Source organism: Mustela nivalis (genome assembly GCF_964662115.1).
Source record: "Mustela nivalis genome assembly, chromosome: 6".
Classification (NCBI taxonomy): Eukaryota; Metazoa; Chordata; class Mammalia; order Carnivora; family Mustelidae; genus Mustela; species Mustela nivalis.
The window spans coordinates 32,998,179-33,018,085 of record NC_139025.1 but is presented as its reverse complement, the minus strand read 5'-3'; the positions used below and the strand labels follow the sequence as shown (position 1 = coordinate 33,018,085).

The following is a 19,907-nucleotide window of genomic DNA, read 5'->3' as shown; positions in this document are numbered from 1 at the left end:
ACAGGCCAGGGGAACAAAGCCATCGTGAAGCGTGTGCAGGGGCCAACGGGGGTTGGTCCTGTGCTGGGATTCTAATGGGGGCTGAAAGGAGGTAGGCCTGTAAGCAGAAGGCTGCAGGCATTGGCTTGCCATGACTACCAGGAATCTTGTGAAAGGGTTAAAAAGGGACAGTTAAAATACACATTTTTATTATGCAAAGTGCTGCCTCTGAAAATGTCCCAGCTTTGCAGGCCTAGTGGGTGAAGGACTAAACACAGAGCTGGGAAAAGCACAGGCAGGTGGCTGAAAGGTGCAAGACGGAGAAATCAGCATATCACTTGGGGGCACTCTCTAAAGTGAGGCAGTGGAGTGTTGTCATGCATATCCTGGGCAAGTTTTGGTGGGTGGAAATATAAAATTACATGGGAAAAACTGTTTTCTGTGAGTAAATTCTAGCCCTTCAGCACAGTAGTACGTATGTCCACACTTTTAGAGATCTATTTACATGGACCCCCGTGACCATGAGCCCTCATGCGTTAGAGGTACAATTGGCAAAGACAGCGGAAGAATAAAAAAAAATACTACGTTTTTTTTTTCCCATTTGTGGGTAGTGCTTGATATTGGAGATGTATGGTTTTAGTAGCCTTGACCAGTAGATGTGGCAATGTGAGAATTTCAAAACGGGAAGCAAGAATACAGAGAGGAGAACCATCTATTGTTTCTCGGGGCTTGTCTTCCCAGCAGCCCTCTGCGCAGAAGCTGTTCCTCCTTCCAGGAGAGCCCAGGGACAAGATGACTAGGCTTTCCTGACCGTAGACAGGAATACACAGTCAGCCTATGGCAGTTGAGCCTGGCTGCCCGTGCAGCCGAGGGCAAGACCTATTAGAGGCCCAGAGATGTGGACATTCGTTCACTTATGTCTTCGTTCTGCCGCAGACTTTTACTGAGCCCTTATTATGTGCCAGATCCTGGGTTGAGCCCCTACTTGTGACCTCACTGGGCCTTGAGTCCAAGGCCTTGGCCATGAAGGGTGGTGTTCCTTAGAGAACTGGGAGGCCTTCCAGATAGGAGGAGGCTCAGTGCAAACAAAATAGCTCTGGAGAAACTGAGCCCCGAGGCTGAGGAAGTGATGTCCCAATGCTCTGCCTCCAGAGAGCGAAAGTGGGAGCAGAGACAATCTTCTGAGAGGCTGAACTTGACCTTTGACTGTGACGTTCATTTACTAAGAGAACATGCGGGAGTTCAGAGACCCTGCTGACCAGGATGTGCCGTTGAAGCCAGCCAGGAGCGGCAGGAAAAGAAGCGAGAGAAGGAGCTAGCGCGGGCACCTGCAGTCACCAGCGGCCGGGAGAGTTTACTAACCTCCTAGAGGAGCAGGAGTAAAACCGCCCCCGTAGTTGTATACATTGTCACTCACTTTACAAGGGCCCGAGAGAGCAGCAAATTACATGTAGTTTACCTACAGTGCGGTTTGGGTCGATCTCAAGTAATCTCTTATTTTATGTTTTTTCTTTTTTTATAGGTTTTATTTATTTACTTATTTATTTTTGAGAGAAAGCGCGCGCATGAGCAAGGGGGAGGGAGAGGAACAAGCCGACTCTGCACTGAGTTCAGAGTCCAGCATGGGGCTTGATCTCACAACCCCGAGATCATGACCTGAGCCTGGATCCAGAGTTGGATGCTTAACCGATTGAGCCACCCAGGCGACCTTGTTCTATGTTCTAAAGTCTACTCAGACAGTATTAGGCTGGACCATCAACTGTTCGGGTAGACTGAACAGCTGTCTGTCTGCAACCAGTTGACATTGGTGGGCAGGGCATACTCTTGATGAAATTTCCAGGCCTCGTCTTCTAGACTCTTTGTTCATCCCCTGTAATCGTGGGCATCACGAAGTCTTTATCATGAATTGCAAATAAGTTTGTCTTTCCTGGTATATTATGTGCTTTTTTAGGGTAGGACATCCTATCCTGGTCATCTCCAGCGCCTGGCATAGGGCCTGGCACACGGTGAGCCCCAGAATCAGGACTGTCCATTTTGGAGATGCGGGTCTCCCACCCAAGCTGACCCTGGGCTCACTTGACATATGCTTCCTTCTGTACCTTCCTGCTTTCAAGTGGCATCTTCTAATGATAGAAAAGATTCTTCATAACTTATTTTCCTTATATCACGTAAATAATATATTTGAGATACAGACTTTAGTGTTTCATGGTGTAGATTAATGTTGAACGTACTTTTTCCTCCTAGAGTGTGACTATTCTTTTTACTGGTTACTTCACATTTTCATTCCTACCAATAATTTTTTTCAGATTGTCAAGTTTCCTTTTCCCTTGAAGTTTATGTCACTTTACTGGCTACTTTAGACCTGTTACTCAGTGCTTTACCTCCCTCATCCTTGTGCCCTGCCACAGTTCCTCCTCACAGCTCTGCCATACCGTGTTCTTATTGCAAATGAGGCACCAAACCTACCTCCTCTCCTAGCATTTCTGTTGTCTTCAGGTGAAACTGGTTCCTGCATCTTTGCCTCTCCCAGTGCAGTTAGCACTGCCAAACACGCCAGTAGATGCTCGACAAACTTATGCTCATGAGGTCCCATTAGTGAGTTGAAGTAATTAGTAGCAGGTATTGGCTCATTAAGGAGCAATAGCAGATGTGAGCAAATGCTTAAGCATTTTGTGGGACTACCTGGATTCTTTTTTTTTTTTTTAAAGATTTTATTTATTTACTTGAGAGAGAGTGAATAAGCGAGAGAGAGCATGAGCAGGGGTGGGGGGAGCAGCAGAGGGAGAGGGAGAAGCAGACTCCCTGCTGAGCAGAGAGCCCAATGGGGGACATGATCCCAGGACCCCAGGATCATGACCTGAGCTGAAAGGCAGATGCTTAATGGACTGAAATACCCAGGCGCCCTGAAACTACCTGGATTCTAATCCTGAGATCCTCATGAGGGACTTTTATGACTTGGAATCATCTGCTAAACTTCCCTGTGTCTCAACTGCTTCATCTTTACAATGAGGATAATATTAGTGCCTACATAATAAAGATGCTGAGAGGCTTAGCACAGCACCTGGGCCCATAGGGACAGCTGTCATCGCCATCACCACCACCAGCTGTAGGTATCCTGTATCAGAAGTTGGAGTCCGGCTAAAGAAAGTTAAGTTCCTCTGGGTTGTAGTCTTGTGAAGTCTGGACTGGAATGCACCTTCTTGGATTCCTCATGGAGTACCTTGTGCCCTGCCCTTTTTCTACACAGGGGGCATGTCTGCTTCAAGACTGTGGAGAACATCTTAACTAAGATATTGTTTTGTTTTACTTTTTATCCTTGACCTCTGTTTATCTGTTGGTGTGTCAGATTCTCAAAGGGGGATGTCCATGACCCAGGTTGGTTAGCCATCACAGAGGGAGCCATTGATGATATTTCTGTGAAGAAGAGTGAGAGGAACTATGTACACAGCAGAAATGTACACCCAGGACACACAAGTGGGGCTCTCCACAGCAGTTACCATCCTACTGCCCCTTAGAACATAACACTGACACGTCTGAGTGTTTTCAGGGGCCTCTACTAAGTGCCAGGCACTGAGCTAGGTCTGAGACTGGAACCATGACTGAGACGTGGTTCCTGCCACGGAGGTGCTCAGGGTTAGATCAAATTCTTTTTATCTTTTATGAAACAATAACTGAATAATTTTATTGCTCATTAATAAGTAAGACTTATCTCCCCAGTTGTTCTTACTGTGTGTTAGTACTGCCCTGTACACTCTCACAAACAGTGCTCTTTGTCCCAGCACTACCCAATAGAAGCAAAGGGTGCCAGGTTGTAAGGATGAGGTCAGGGTTTTTGAAGACAGTGGGGAGGAAGCAGCAGGTTTGTGTCAATGTGATGAAAGCCAAGCAGTCCTCGTTCCAGTGCACTCCGTATCTGTGTCTAGATCGTTAGGAGAGGACTACAGGCAGTTTTTGTCATAAACCTCCTTATGCCTAGGCTTGGCCTGCATTCAACTCTAATAAAAATAGCAGTAAATGTTAGGACTAGAAATAAAAGGAGGCACAGGTTACTTACTAGAACTTTTTCTACAACTGAGTACATTACATATTGTATCAGCCAGGACCCCATCAGGATGGCACTTTAATTAGGATCATTCAGAAAACCTGAATACTAAAAAAAAAAGCCCTTGTAATGGAGTGGACAGAGGTGCAGGGAGACCACAGGACTTGTGCAGTATTCTGGGGCCAATAATCATTGTCTCCATCAGTACCCCTAGACTGAAAGGGCAAGAAGATGGGCTGGATTTTGGAAACAGGAGACAGGGAGGCTGATCAGCAGGATCTGAGACTTTCTGTCAAAAGGCCTGGGCAACCCACAGCCTACAGCCATTATACCCCCTCCAGTCCCCAGCTAGCGCCTCCCAGTGGCCAGGCCCAAGAAAGAGTCCTGTTGATGTGGTCCACCCAGGTCAGATTCCAAAGCAGACATCAGGGTGAAGAAGGATGGAGACTAAATCTGGAGTGACCCACAGGAATATACCCGGAAGACATGTTTGCATGTTTGATTTTAGAGGTGGGAGTGTGTATTTCAATTTTATCTGTTTTGGCAACCTCCATTTTTAATAGGTTTCGAAGTATTTCTGCCATAGTTACTACCTCATCAATTTGATGATCTCAGTTATTTTTCTCAGTGTCTTATTAGGTTAGCCCATTGGGGGGTTGGGGAGAATTGTGTATAAATTAGCTTGTTTTCGTCCAGAGTGCACAGAGAATAAAAATGCTATTCTTCAGAGATTCTTTTTACAAAGAGAGTTGCTTCATTTCCCCTCCTCTTCACTGCTTTCTCCTACTGTGCTTAGGCCAAGAGTATATTACATTTGGAGACTTCTAGCATGATGTTTCCCAAACCTTTCTCAGCCAAAAACTCCTTTGGGAACCCAACTAAACTTCCTGGTTCCCTTTTGCTTTGAATACCAAGACCCGTATTACCCAACAAGGCTATTTTTATTGCTTACAAATATTTTTATAATTAGCTTAAGACTCAAAAAGGAAACAAAGGTAAACAGACTCTAATTATTTCAAGTTCTAACCAATATGAGTGGATAGTAATCTTTGAGATGGTATTATTATTAAAATACAATAAGGTAGTCAAATTAAATATCGAGTCATAATTGCCAAGGAACATCTGTGACTCCAAAAAGGCTAAATAAACTAGAATTTAAAAGTTAATCACTGTGCCATAGGAAACATGATTATGGCCCATTTCAGCACAGTGTCTGGAAGTCACAGTGTGGACTCTTTGAGTTACTCACCGGTGTTCATTCATCTTACTGTGACAGTCAGCATAAACCCCTTAAGTCACTTTCAAAAGGTAGGTCATTTCCTGGAACAGCTATCCTACCGCTATTCAGTGCACCATAGAAGTGCCCCACTTCTCTATGCAGCCCTTTGACCCCTTCTCTTTTTCATATACCTCGTACATCTTTATCCAGCCTTATGTCTGTGGTCATCCTGTTTTACTACACTGCCCTAAAGTCACTGAGAAATTCTGATCAGAACTTCACTGAATTGGGGATCTAAGAAATGCTAAGGGAATTCTCATTATTGACTTCAACTATATGCTTTTTTTTTTTAGATCCATAGGAGAGATTTCTCTAAATCTTGGGTTGCCCTTTCTGAAATTCTGTAGCAAGAACTGTATCTTCTCAGCCCTTTTCCCTTTGCCCTGCACCCCATCCCAACCCAGCAAACATTTTCTTCTGTGCATTGCAAGGCAATGCTACTGTTATCCTTAAGTGTTTGAGGTCTTATGCTGGTGATGGGCTAGGCCTCTAGCCAGTGGATTCATTCATTCACTCTTTACTGACCAATACTGTGTGTCACAGACCAGGCCACTGTGGATTCCCTGAAAGGCATGCGGAGAGACTGAAGGCCTAGCAGTAGAGTCATGCTGTGACTCCCCTGACAAGCTTTCCTACCTCCTTTTTTTTTTCTTTTTCTTTTTTTTTTAAACAGTACCTCTGTTTTCCCATCTGGATCTGGATCTATGTCTGTATGGTTCATATGAGGTTGATGTTACCCTTCAGCTCTAGAGGTTAGCTCTGAACCTGGATCAGACCAAGCAGAGTTTCAGTGATTGGTTTAAGAATAAATATATGAGTCAAGCTAAGGGTAGGAGAACCCATCACAAGAGTTTGGCTGGAACTACGGGGAAAGAGGGGCCCCCTCTGTCTGCTGGGGTCACTAAACAGGTAGAATGTCAGCCCATAGCCAGCATGTAGGGGAATCCTGCTGAAGACCGCCAGCACTCTGAAAGCAGAGCTGAACTGTGGGGAAGATATTCCATCAGAACTCAAGCACTTGGTCCACCTATCTTGAAAGTGTGGCCCATTAGCAGCTCAACCTTTTGTTTTGTCCATCATGACAACTTGAGTTGGCACTCTGTCACTTATAACCCAGACTCTTAAGTAATATATCCACACATCTGAGAATTCAACCCTTTCAGGAACCTGCAGCCCCGTGGAGACCACAAGCTACTAAGAAGATAGTATAGTCAGCTTAAGCTGCAAGTCCCAGAGAATGAGAGTGTTTTTTCCTTGTCTTTAGCACTAGAAAGCAGGATGACACGCATATGGAATTTGGGAATTCCAGGAGGAGACTTGGGACTGATAACAAGGTGTATCACCAGCTGCATGTGACATCTGTGATTAAATGTTAAAGGCCCGTGAAGTCTGGGTTTTACCTTATGGGGCAAAAAGCATTCTAAACGATTTAGGGGTTTTCACATTTAAACAAGTTAATGTTAAAAATATATATATTTTTTGATACCATAGTGAAAGAGGTCAAAATCTAACATGATGGTAGCTGTGTTAACAGGAACCTGGCATGAAAAACGGAGTCACCATAGTCCGTATTAATGAAACATTAGTTGCAAAGCTCTCATTCAGCCAGTGTGCCTGGCTTGAGCCGGTACATTTTGAGAGGATGTGGAAAGCAATTGAAATGATTAAAAGCATGGAAAATCAGATCTCTGAAAAACGATGAAAGCAGGGTATTTAACCTAAAGAAAAGAAGATTGAAGGGACAAAATAAATGGTACTTAAGTATAGGAAAAGTTCTTATAAAGAACAAGGTGGCAGATGCTGGCCTCCTCCCCTGAGTATATTAAGAAAAAAAATAGCCTTAGACATTTCATTTGTACAGAGCAAGGATTTTTTTCAAGGATTCTTCTAGTGGGTGAAGGTTGGACTAGATAACCTTTCAGATTCCTCTTCACTGAGATTCTGATTACCAGATCGTGGATTTGCTTTCCAAAAGAATTTTGAAACCACCTGCTGCGTATCTTAAACTGTAAGATGAACAAACACTGGCTGGCTTGGTTTAGGTGTGGCTTCTGTCCAGAGGGTACTTCCAACACCCATACTGTGCCTGTAAAGAAGCAAATATCGTGTATGGACAAACAGTATCAGACAGACAAAGAACGGAAACAAAAAATGTAATGATAAAGCTGAGGACTCTATTTTCTACTCCTTCATTTGCTGCTGTTGGACAGAACCTTATAATTCATTTCTGCATTAACTATAGAAATGAAACCCATAATGTGATTGTTCAGCATTGGTATCATTTGGAGCGCTAGAATTAAGTGTATGGGTTCCACTGAGTCTGGAGCATTTAATGTTGACGCTGGGGAAGGATCTGGCTTATTGCTTACTGTAACTTGACCAGACTCATTGACATCCAGAGACTTCAAACCAAGACTCAGGAAAATGGATTTCACCTAGGGAAATAATTCTAGTTTTATACATGGAAAGCCTATTCTAAAGAGCAGTAGTGTTGGCATTATTAGTACTTTGATGGACCCAAACCTATTTAAAAGTTAAGGTTAAGAAAAACATTTCAGGGCCACAGGTTGCTCCACTTTCTTCTCTGCGACTTGGGCCATTGTCTCAAGTTCTGTGTGGCAACACAGGATGCTTTGTACAAGCACGAGCTCCCCGGGCTGTAGTTTTCCTGCGCCCACGCATGTGCTAATTAGCTCCACGACTGGCTTCTGCAGTTTCCTTGGCCACATTGCTGAGACACTGCCGTTTCCATGTATTACACACCAGCAGTCATTTCCTCCATGGAGCCCACATGGTCACTTAAAAGTAATTTATCCAGGAAGCTTTCCAACGTTTAAGTGAATCTGCTAATAAGCAGAGGTTGACTGACTTCTCAACCAGTTATTCTAAATAAATTCAACTGATAATTTCTAGATCTTAGTTTCAAGTTACAGGGAGTAACTGGGGAGAGGGAAGAATAGCAGGTCTGAGAGTCATTGAATGTATTGGGGGAAGGGTTTGCTGAGTGTGGTGGTTTTGATACAAAGGGACCTGACAATACCCCACCCAAACTCATGTCCCAGTTGAATTATGTAAGAAAAATCGACTGAGAAACACAGCCGAACAAGCAAACAAACCAGACACCTCTAAACAATAAGAATCCAACGTCTAAAAAGAGTGCACGTTATGTGTTTGCTTTTTAAAAACTGATATAGAAATAAGAAGCTAGTTTCTAGGTTTATTTCTACACTTGCTCCCTGACCTTCATCTCGTTGAAAGATTCAGGGTATCAGATTCTTGCCCATAATTTCCTTTCAACAGAACTTACTGTATTACCCACCCACCCCCACCCCCCAACATAAATGGCTAGAACAGCTGGCTCTTTCACTCCTGGTATGCACACACAGGGACACAAAGGAGATACACACACACACATATGTATAATATACATCTCTGCATATATAAACACACACTTTGGTCAATTATTTTTTTAGCAGAATAAAGGTCATTAATCAAAATACAATTCATTTTAACAGTCAGAGCTTGACACGAGATCATTATTTCAAGAAAACCCGGAGAGACTAAGATCCCTTTCATAGTATTGTTTTCTTTCTAAACCTCTGTAGGGTGCATGGCTCTTCTCCACTGAGAAAGTTAGGGACAGTGCCATGGAGCAGCCTTGTGGCCTACATGTGAAAAGACCCAAGTTCTCTTGGGGGAATAGTTCATGCCACATATCCCCTCACCTCACAGAAAGAGAAGATTTTACATCGGTTGCATTCCCAACTCTAGGCTGTCTGTAGTTAGCCTCAGGGCAAAGAAAACAAAAATGATTTCCCCCCACTTCTCAGAAGAAAAACTCAAGTGTGGAGAAATACAGCTATAAACCTTTCTCCAATTCCACCGCAGTTCGTTTCATCTTCTTTTTTCTGGAATGTTTTGTAAGCTAAGAAGAAACATTTCCAGTTCATCTCATCTATGTGAAACCTTTCTTTGGAAAGCCCAAGAGATCTTCATCCCCCATGAGAGATGATGGCAAGGCTGGCATATATTTTTCCTTCCAAATGAGTAGGACATAGAGGTACAGCATAGCAGAGTGATCAGACAATAGCTGGGCAAATGAAAAAGACCCCAGGAGCCCTGTCCACAACCTGTCTGCCCAGTGATTAACCAGTTAGTTAGTTGTTTCCTGACTAAAATCACCTCACTCTTTCTCCTGTTGAAAGCTCGTTCTGTTACAAGCCTGCCAGCCAAACATGTAGCTTCTTGACCCATTTGGGGCCAACCAGGGGCTCCCAAATTAGTCTGTAACCTCTGACCCTCTATTCTTAGGAAATTAGGCATATTCATATTCTGTGAGTAAATAAGAATAGAAATAGAAAATTGGGCAAAGGCTATAAAATGGTAGATTGTAGAAGACAAAACTTGAGTCTTCGACTTTACAAGTTTTTAAGGAAAAAAACAAAACAAAACAAAACAAGTCTTTAAGGAAATAATAATAAATACAAAATGAGCTACCACTCTTACCCATCAATGTCGCCAAAAGAAACAAACACCCTACCAAAACCTGAACCAGAACCAAATAAAAAAACTCCTCAATGTGGGTGAGCCTGTGAGGAAACAAGAACTCACATTGCTAATGAAAGAGTAAATTGGCACAGTCGCTTTAAAGAATAATCTGGTAGCATCTAGTTAGACAGGAATGCACACACACACTGCAGTCCAATAACTACTGCTCTAGATGTGTGCCTGAGAGGTATTCTGTGCCCCACAGGTAAGATTACATACCCACACCTCCATATTTGTATTTATTAAAAAAGACTGGAAGAATGAATACCAAATTCTTGATCATGGTTGTCACCAGGAGAAGGAAATACAATGGCGGTGCTTTGGCTTGATACATTTTTTAATGTACAAGACCAAGGATTATTTAAAGACTGAAGAAAATGTACAAACAGGGTCTGTTATCATTTTCTCTGTATCTTCTGAATGTAAAATGTTTGCAGAATTAGGAAAGAAGATCGTCCTATACATGTCTGTGCAGTCAGCACACTTTAGTCCTGCCGCCATTTTATGACTTGCATATTTCCAGGCCCCCAGGCACAGGGGCTTTCCTTTCTGCCACCTACGTGTTTCACCACGACTGACTTACCTGCCTGCAGCTGCTGATAAACTCAGGGAGGGCGGTGCAGGTAAGACCCGACAATGTAGAGAATTATAGGAGAGGCCTAGAATCTTTCCCTTCCCCCCCCTCAGCTTTTCAGAGGGCTGGAAAATTGCCTAATATAATTATTTTGTCTAAACGAGGAAACTGTGGTCTGGAGAGGCTTGTTCAAATTCACCTGCTAACCAGCATAGGTACCAGAATCTGTGACTCTTGATTTTCCAGTAACAAAAGCTCTGGAATGTGGGAATAAATGGAAATTCTACTTCCTGAGCCTTCACTGTGGACAACCAGGCTCCCCACCCCAGGTTTGTCTTGTGGAACTAGCCATGAGGGCAGCCATACTTGAAGAGACAAGGAGAGAAGTGAGAAGTCTACGTGGTCACTGCATTCCGGGAAGCAGTGTAACAGAGGTGAAGAGGTTTATCAGAAGTCACACTTTCCTGGGTGTGTATCCTGGCTCTTCCACTTCCCAGCTGTTTCACCTTGGCTGGTATTTAACCTCTCTGTGCCACTGTAAAAGTGAGAATAATAAGATCACCTATTTCAGGGGCCGTAATGAGAGTTAAAGAGTTAACGATGTACTGTGTAAGAATGGTTCCTGGTATACGTGCTTGACAAATGCTGGCTATTATTATTACATCACTCCTAGAACAAACTATTGAGGAAACTGAATCTTTAATTATGGTTCTGCCTTCTTTTGCCATAAACCACATACCTATCTCTCAAAGCTGTCATTAGTATCTTCCTTCTTATTTGACGCGGGTGAGTCTCAGTTTTGCAGTTAAGAAGGCAGAATTTTAAAAAGTAAGGTATTTTGTGGTCCAGAACAATGTTGTAAATGTGTGATGCTGGTTGTGTTTTCTTTTCATTATATTTCATCCAACACTTATTTTTCCCTTTTGGTACACGTGGGGCCACACAGAAGGCCGCTCAGCTGTGACATTGACCATAGGAGACAGCTCTTTCTGTTGGAGGTCTTACTGTCTAATACTCAGATTGCCATCATGATGCTCTCCAATCAATCACCAGCAAGTTCTTAACATTTTTCAAGAAGGAAATACCCCCAAACTCCTGTAGTCATTTTGACAGATGCCTTGAACTTTAACATAAGATGATCACATATTTCCACTTGCTGCCAAATTTGTACCTATTATATGGAGATTTGTACCTCATAAATTAGATTCTCTTTTCCTATATCAGTTTATGGAAACTTCTGCCATTGTATATGAATTCCAATGTGACTTCCAGACATCAGCCCATTCACTAGTAGAGAATTCATTCTCAGGTTTGCAAATGAGGTAACTATATCTTCATTTGTTCCCAGTGCCTCCTTCCCCAATAATGCAGTTCTAAAAGATGGATTTCTATAGGGTAGGATATTATAAATTTCCTTTTCATGGTTGTGGAAAAAAAACTTATTTTTTATAAATATTACAGTAAACTTTCTCATCTACTCTAGAAAAGATCCATTCTCTAAACCTGAGATAAATTCCTTTGTCAAAGTAATGAGAGGGTGATTTCACTTGCAGTCTTACTTACTAATTTATTCCATAATTTGGGTGTTAATCTTGCTGTCAGATGAATACAATCAACTTTTGGACTCAATTTCTTCCTGTTCAGGGAAGAATTTCTATAGCAAATTCCCACTTAATTGCCTCTTTTGTACACACCCACATCTTATTTTCATTTGTGCCTAGCCTAGCTCATTGTAACCTATAATTGTCCAGCTCAATGAGAATTTTTTTTTTTTTGAAGATTTGATGCTTCCAGGTACCAAAATTACTTCGATTTAAAGTTGCAGGGGATAGTTTGTTGATATGTAAATCAAACCTTAAATACTTTGAAGCCTCTTTCATGATGGATGACTGAAATGGACCACAGTTTGTTCAGTGTGGAAGTAAATGCTGAGATTAGTCATTTACAGTATCCGGCTTTGTGGAAGTGGGGTGCACTCTTCCATTCTTATGGTTATTTTTTTCCCTTTTGGCCATTGTTGTCTTGGTCCAAAAATGTCCTTTTTCCTTTGATGCCTAGCTTTCGGCAGCTATTCCATAGTTGTCATTCCATGAGATCTCAGGTTGAGTTTTTAAGAATTTAACCTGTCCGGGCTCTGTCCCAGACCTGCTGAGTCAGAATCCCTAAAGGCAAGACAGGAGTATTTGTGCTTTTGAAAACCTCTTTGGGAGGCATTCAGCCAAAATTGAGAACCACCCTCTGATTGCCTAGGTTAGAAATCTTTCCTTTGTGAATAATTGAAACCCACCGAAATTGTCATAACAAAAAAGAGAAATTTACCAGGAGGAAGCAGGAGACTTTAGCAAAACCTAAGAGCATGAGACCCATCTGGGCTTCATAAGAGATCCAAACCTGGAAATGGAGCAGGACCCAGGCAGCTGCTCTGCTTCTCTCCAATAATCAGCTTCCTTCTTTTTCTCTTTCTCTGCTGACCACTTTCACCACTCAGCAAGCACTTGGCCATACATGGTACCTTTTTGGTACCCAAGTTTACAGAGCCTCAGTTCAGTGGACTAACTAGCACCTCTCAGTCTAAGTTTCTGCAGGAACATATAGTTGGCCTAGCATAGGTGATTGAATAGCACTGTTCCATCATGGCTGCCAAGGGCCCCCGTGTGTGAGTTCAGACTGGAGGCTGTTCAGATATCTCAAAGTATTTCTCTATACTTTCTGTATTCTTATTCTCCATCCTACCCTGGCATCTATACCAAATAACTTTATTTCTGATTTCAGCCTCATTGCCAAAATTTTCATGTTGACGGAAAACGAGAAGCAATAATTTCCATGTATTAGGATGATTTAACCTTACAGAAGCCACTAAGCCAAACATTGAATATACTCTTCTCTGTGTTTAGTTCTCCCTTTTATAAATATGCATCAGTTTAAGTGTTGAAAAAATTAGAGCCTTGGCAAATCTGCTTCTCCCAAGTAGTAAAAATTGAAAAGTTGAGTAAGATAATAGTCTAATGACATAGTCATTTTCTATGATGCATATACTTTTAATCACCAAGATAATGTTTAAAGGAATTGAGGTGGTTTATCACAGGCAATGCTGAGATGTGACTTTATAATGATCTTTTATAGAAAAGTCTTCTGCCTTATCTTTGTCTACAAAAGGGTTAAAATAAAGGAGGAAATGCCTTAGGAGGAATATAGCAGTAATTGGCACAAGGCTCATATTCAGTAGTATTTCACCAATAGTGTTTACTTAGAAGTATTTATTAGAAATAACTTCCAGGTGTTTTGAAACATTGGAATGAGTTACCAAGGAGAGTAGAAAATCTTTCATTCTTTCTTCTATCATCTTGCCACCATCTTACATTATCTGGGATGGCCAAAGACATTCATGATACTTGACTCTACAAGAGATTAGAATTTGGTAGAAAATAAAATACAAAAGCGATGAGTAACACTTCCACCTTTGGTGTTCAGAGATCTCTACATGTTCTAATTTGTCCTGTTTCATTCTTATAGGGCAAGAAGAAGAAAATAGGGTTCACTGTCTTTATTTTACTGCTGTGTAAACAGAGGGTCAGTCATTCCTGCTATTTAGAATTCTAATTTTGCTGGTATTTTCAGCTTCAGGGAACGTGAAAACGACAATTTCCACTTATGGATGATGTCTTAATCTTGCAGATGCTGCTAAGATGGATTGGGCAGATAGAATGTTAAGATAAAGCACACCGTTAATGACTAAGTTAGAATTGAAAATGAATTTTGTCTCTTTAAAAGGACAACAAGAACCAAAGTGACTGTATTTCAGTAAACTATAATGCAAAAGAAAGGTATGATGGATTAAAATAAATTGTAAAAACATGTATTAGTGAAGGTTGAGCTATAAGCATGATACCATTGGAAAAATAAAAACAGATAAAAAGTGATAGCTGATAAATGATACCATATCGGATTAGCTTCATCATTAAATGGCATTAGCATTTACAGAATTAATTGTCAACTTCTAGAACATATCTTAAAGTATTAAGGGTCTTCATAAAGTTTTGTGGAAGTTTCAACTTGAATATTTTATGTCAAAGGTATAATAGAAGCAATCTGTAAGTAATGTTTTCAAGTAATTTGTAAGCTTATGACAAATACTGTATTATCTAGGGTCTTCAGTGCAGGTAACCAATCCAATGGAATTTATTGGTTAGGGTAATTGAGAAGTCTAAGGGGTGAATCTAACTGGGTTTCCAATAGTATATTATTATTTCTAGTGCTGTTTCCATCTCTCTGCTCTGCTGTCCTGTTGGTTTTAATCTCAGCAATTTCTGCCACATGGTGACAAAGTGGCTTCCCTGGTCCTCATCACTTAGGATCTCAAAAGACGTGGGGTCCTTTTTTTTTTTTTTTTTTGCCTTCAAGTCAGTACCCTCAAAGAGTCCATCTGACCCACTGGATTACTTTTTTACCCCTGTGGCAGAAAGACGGGGGCCCCAAAGGTGGGGCTGGGGCAGTTCTCCAAAGGAAAGGAAGGCTTTTGTTCCCAGAAAAGGGGGATGGGGTGTTGAGTAGGCAGAAAGAACAGCTGTCCCCCCATACATTACACAACTGCATGTCAGATACTTTCACATCCTTGGCAAAAAAAAAAAAAAAGAAAGAAAAAGAAAAGAAGAAAAAAGCCTTCACTAATGAAAATGAAAAGACAGCTTCAAATACTGTAAGTAGTGAAAGAAAAAAATTTGAAATACTTTTTAATATTCTCTCTAGTCCCCAGAGTTAAAACCAACTGTTACTTCCTCCTTGCTTCCAAATATTTTGCTTGCTTCTCTACTCTCACTTGGTTATCTTCCTTCTACAGATCCAGCTTCCTGAAATAGGGTGTGAACATTTGAAGACAGAACTTTCTCTTCCTTTATCTCCCGCCCCTCATCCAGTGCCTGGGACACAGAAGCCTCTTGATGTTTATTGAATATATGCACTGCTTACATTAGGATAAGAATAATTTTTAAAACTAAACTAGGAAAGGGCATTAGGGGAAAGCCCTTATTCTCTGTGAAGAAGGGTTTTCCTTAAGAAGCTCTTGGCTGCTCCGCTTCCTCATCACTCCTTCTCAGGGGAAGTGGAATGGCTCATCTGACTGCTGAGTCTAAGGAAGGTATCAGCGCCACAGAGGCATCGGGGCCTAATTTAGTTTGGCGTGTTGGGGGAAGTCCACTGTTGCTATGCGCCCACGCCATATCTTCTGTTTCCTCTGTTTCTTTTGATGGGCTCAGAATTCAGGTGGGAAATGTATATAATTTAATGGTCCCCTCAATCCTCCCAAAAATGTTCAGAAAGATCATATATATGTCTTTGAATGTGTGTAGAGAATGGATTTAAAAACTAAATATTTTGGCATGTTTTGTGTTATTTATTTATATCCTATCTTTTTCCAAAACAGATTTAAGATGGCTTCATCTTCAGCATGGTAATCTAATCCATGACATTCAAAAGCCACAAGGACAGAAAAAGAATTTTCCAAGACACCCTGAAGCACAACTTCATTTGATATGGTTTCCTAGCCTAGATTATAATCAGAAAGTCACTGACTCCTTTTATTGTTGTTTTTAAGCAAAAAAGGATCTTATTCCTCATCCTCTATCCTTTCTCATGATGACTGGCTTTACCACCTCAGAATCAATGTAGATTCCTTTCTTCTCTGCTGCCCCTTCCCCCCATCATCTATTCCATGATCAAGATTTCTCTCCTCAGTACCTCTCATATCCAGCCATACATTCAGTATCTAAGTTCACACCGTGAACTTTCTTTTGCCTGGTCTGGTCCTGCGCTCCCCACTCTGTAGTTCTTATTCCCTCTTCTGTACCATGGCCAAAGTGTTCCTTCCAGTGCAACAGCATGATTGTGTTACTGTTGTATTTGAAATCCCTCAGGGTCATTTTACTGCCTCTAGGATTAAGTCCAAGCTCCTTAGCATACATGCAGGGACCTCAAGGGTCTGGCAGCTGCCGAGTGCCCCAGCCATATCTCCTTGAATGGTCCCTCTCTCGGCCTCATTTCTCCATCAGCCCCCTCCCTTGCAAAGCACATACACTAGAGCCATTGTGAAGAACTCCGAGTACCTCTTCGGGGCTAGTCTATTTCACATTGTGGGGTTGTGTTGCTGCTTTTCTGCCTGTAATTTGCGCCTTCTAGCCTCTCCCAAAACTGGCCTAGCTGTCAAGACTCAACCAGAGCATCCCTCCTGTCTGAAGCCTTTTTGACAACTCACCTTTGGGAAGAAGCAAGCGGTCTCTTCTTTGTGTCCACTTCTGTGTCTTGTTGTCCTCAACACATATCTTCTTTCTTTCTTTCTGTTCTTAATGAACTGTTTGCAACACTGTTTGCCTCCGGTAGACCGAGAGGTCCTGGGCACAAAGTCCAAGTCCTACTCCTCCCGTTGTCTCTGACACATAACATGGTACGTGACACTTGAGAACCATCCCAGAGATGTTTGTTGACTAAATGCGTGTTTATATATGTGAACAAACAGCAGTGTCGGCATTGTTGTTAGTGGTATTCCTCTCCTTCCTACACCTTCGAGGATGTAGAATTAGCTTCTCCCACAAAATGGGTAAGAGGCTCTGTATTGCAAAGATTTGGCCATAAGAAGCAGGCTTGTGAACAGGAGCACGCTCTGCTTTACAGTAACGTCAGCTACTGATGTTAGCAGCCTCTGTTCCTTGCAGGATTGAGAGGGCTGTTGATCACTCTGGGCCTTGATCTTATAAACACCCACACAGGAGGATCGCATGGGAGCCCAAGTAGAGAATATCTATGTGGACTGAGACAGGACTTTGAAGCTTTAAAGAGGCTCTTCTTTCTGGAGTAGTTTAACTACTCATTTCCCCAGGCAGAGATGAAATAAATGCATTTGCCCAGTGTTCCACCCAGGCTTCAGAAACCAACAGGGCAAGAGAGAAGTTAAGAAGCGAAGACTGCTGGCCGAGTCAACCAGTATTTACCAAGTGACCACTGCATGGCCCGTGCTGTGGAAGGCACTGATGAGTTAAGCAAGAAGGATGATCGGTCCTCCCAAGAGTTTACAGTCCAAAGTAATTAAAGTCACTAAAACGAATAGACCTTATGTGTTGGGTTCTGATGATAAATGTAGATTACTTTTATTTTTTGATTATATAGAAATAGAAAATATTCGGCAAAACACAATTTTCTTACAGTTTAAAGCAGCTGAAAAATGAAGAGTCTGGGGTATATTCATGGTCTAAATCAGAGATTGCAGCTTGGTGCCCACTGGGCCAGAATCCTATAACATTTTCAAATTCAGGAAATTTTTAATAAAAATTAAGATTTCTTGCTTGTGGTTTCTGTCTGGCTTCTAAATCTATTTGACTTTGTGATCTCAGTCTAAATGATTCACACATGACTTAGTGGTTTTTGGAAGAACTGTATAAAGGCTTTCAACTTTGGATAAGTGGATTCTCATATAAACACAAAGTATATTTAACTCCCTTGCGAGTTGCTAGCCATAGTGCATAGGTTTATTTAAAAACAAACCCCCCAGAATGGAAGATCCATATTGCCTTTGTTTCATAGTTTAGGTGTTTAGACCTGGGATCCACAAACATTTTCTGTAAAGAGCCGGATCATGAATATTTTCGGTTTTGCATTGCAGGTTATATGGTGTTTTTTGTTTTGTTTTGTTTTTGTTTTTAAATTTTATTTTTTTTTTAGTGTTGCAAAATTCATTGTTTATGCACCACACCCAGTGCTCTATGCAATATGTGCCCTCCATAATACCCCCACCAGGCTCACCCAATCCCGCACCCCCCTCCCTTCCAAAACCCTCAGTTTGTTTCTCAGAGTCCACAGTCTCTCATGGTTTGTCTCTCCTTCCAATTTCCTCCAACTCACTTCTGTCCATCTCCAATGTCCTACATGTTATTCCTTATGCTCCACAAGTAAGTGAAACCGTATGATAATTGACTCTCTCTGCTTGAAATATCACTCAGCATAATCTCTTCCAGTCCTGTCCATGTTGATTCAAAAGTTGGGTATTCATCCTTTCTGATGGAGGTATAATACTCCATTGTATGTATGGACCACATCTTCTTTATCCATTCATCTGTTGAGGGGCATCTTGGTTCTTTCCACAGTTTGGTGACTATGGCCCTTGCTGCTGTGAACATTGGTGTATAGGTGGCCCTTCTTTTCACTGCATCTGTATCTTTGGAGTAAATACCCAGTAGTGCAATTGCAGCGTCATAGGGTAGCTCTATTTTTAATTTCTCGAGGAATCTCCACACTGTTTCCCAAAGTGGCTGCACCAACTTGCATTTCCACCAACAATGTAAGAGGGTTCCTTTTTCTCCATATCCTCTCCAACACTTGTTGTTTACTGTCTTGTTGATTTTGGCCATTCTAACTGGTGTAAGGTGGTATCTCAATGTGGTTTTGATTTGAATCTCCCTGATGGCTAGTGATGATGAACATTTATTCATGTGTCTGTTAGCCATTTGTATGTCTTCTTTGGAGAAGTGCCTGTTCATGTCTTCTGCCCATTTTTTGACATGATTATCGGTTTGGTATGTGTTGAGTTTGAGGAGTTCTATATAGATCTTGGATATCAGCACTTTGTCTGTAGTGTCATTTGTTGTTTGTTGCAGCTGCTCTGCCCCTGAGTGTGAAAGCACCATAGACAGTACATGAGCAAAGGGGCATGGCTGAACACTGAAATTTGAATTTCATATGATTTTCATGTCACAAATGTGCACGGGGTGGGGTTTTTTTTTTTTGCCATTTTTCTCTATTATTTAAAAATACAAAAACTTCTTAGCTGATGGGCTGTTCAAAAAACAGGAAGTAGACTTCATTTGGCATCTAGGCTGAATGGACATTAGATGATTGTCATTGTCAAGTCTTGGTCTTTGACTGTTTAGACCTGACTAGCCCAAAAGGAACAAGCTAGGGTGTTCTCCCCTCTGCATAGTGCAAGGGAATTCTGCCTTCCTCACGTTTTCATATTCAGAGGGGGCTGGGTTAATGCCCTGCTTGAATGTGGAAGTGCTCACCTTGCGTTTCCCAAAGCCTTGGAGGCCAGTCTACATTTCAGACAGTCCAGGTGATGAGTGAACCTTGTGTTTTTCATGAGGAACTCTATCCCTAAGCATCTGTATCCAAGCCATACTTGTGCATGGAAAAGGCAAAAATCTATTAATATCCTAGCTGGAAAGAAAACTATAAAATTACACATATATGCAAGCTTGTGTGTATTCTGCAGTTCAAAGTGTAGTCAGCAAAAAAAGCATGCATGCTATTGCACTGGGAGGAAATCGGTGTCTTTGAAATCAAATACCCTCCCATTGGCATATCCAGGCTTGAAACCCTGCTGCAGCTTTTAGCTTCCACCACATGTTTACATTGGAAATCTCTCTGTGCGCATATAGAGTTTGTTCTCTTATGAAATCATGTCTCTAGGGAAGGATAATTTAAAGCCATTTCCGTTTGTTATG

General features: G+C 41.6%; 1 protein-coding gene across 3 annotated transcripts in view; it reads left to right on the top strand.

Annotated features, from left to right (window-relative positions):
* RAD51B (RAD51 paralog B) overlaps positions 1–19,907 on the top strand; it is a 681,452-nt gene that overhangs the window by 443,669 nt on the left and 217,876 nt on the right. The window lies entirely within an intron of this gene.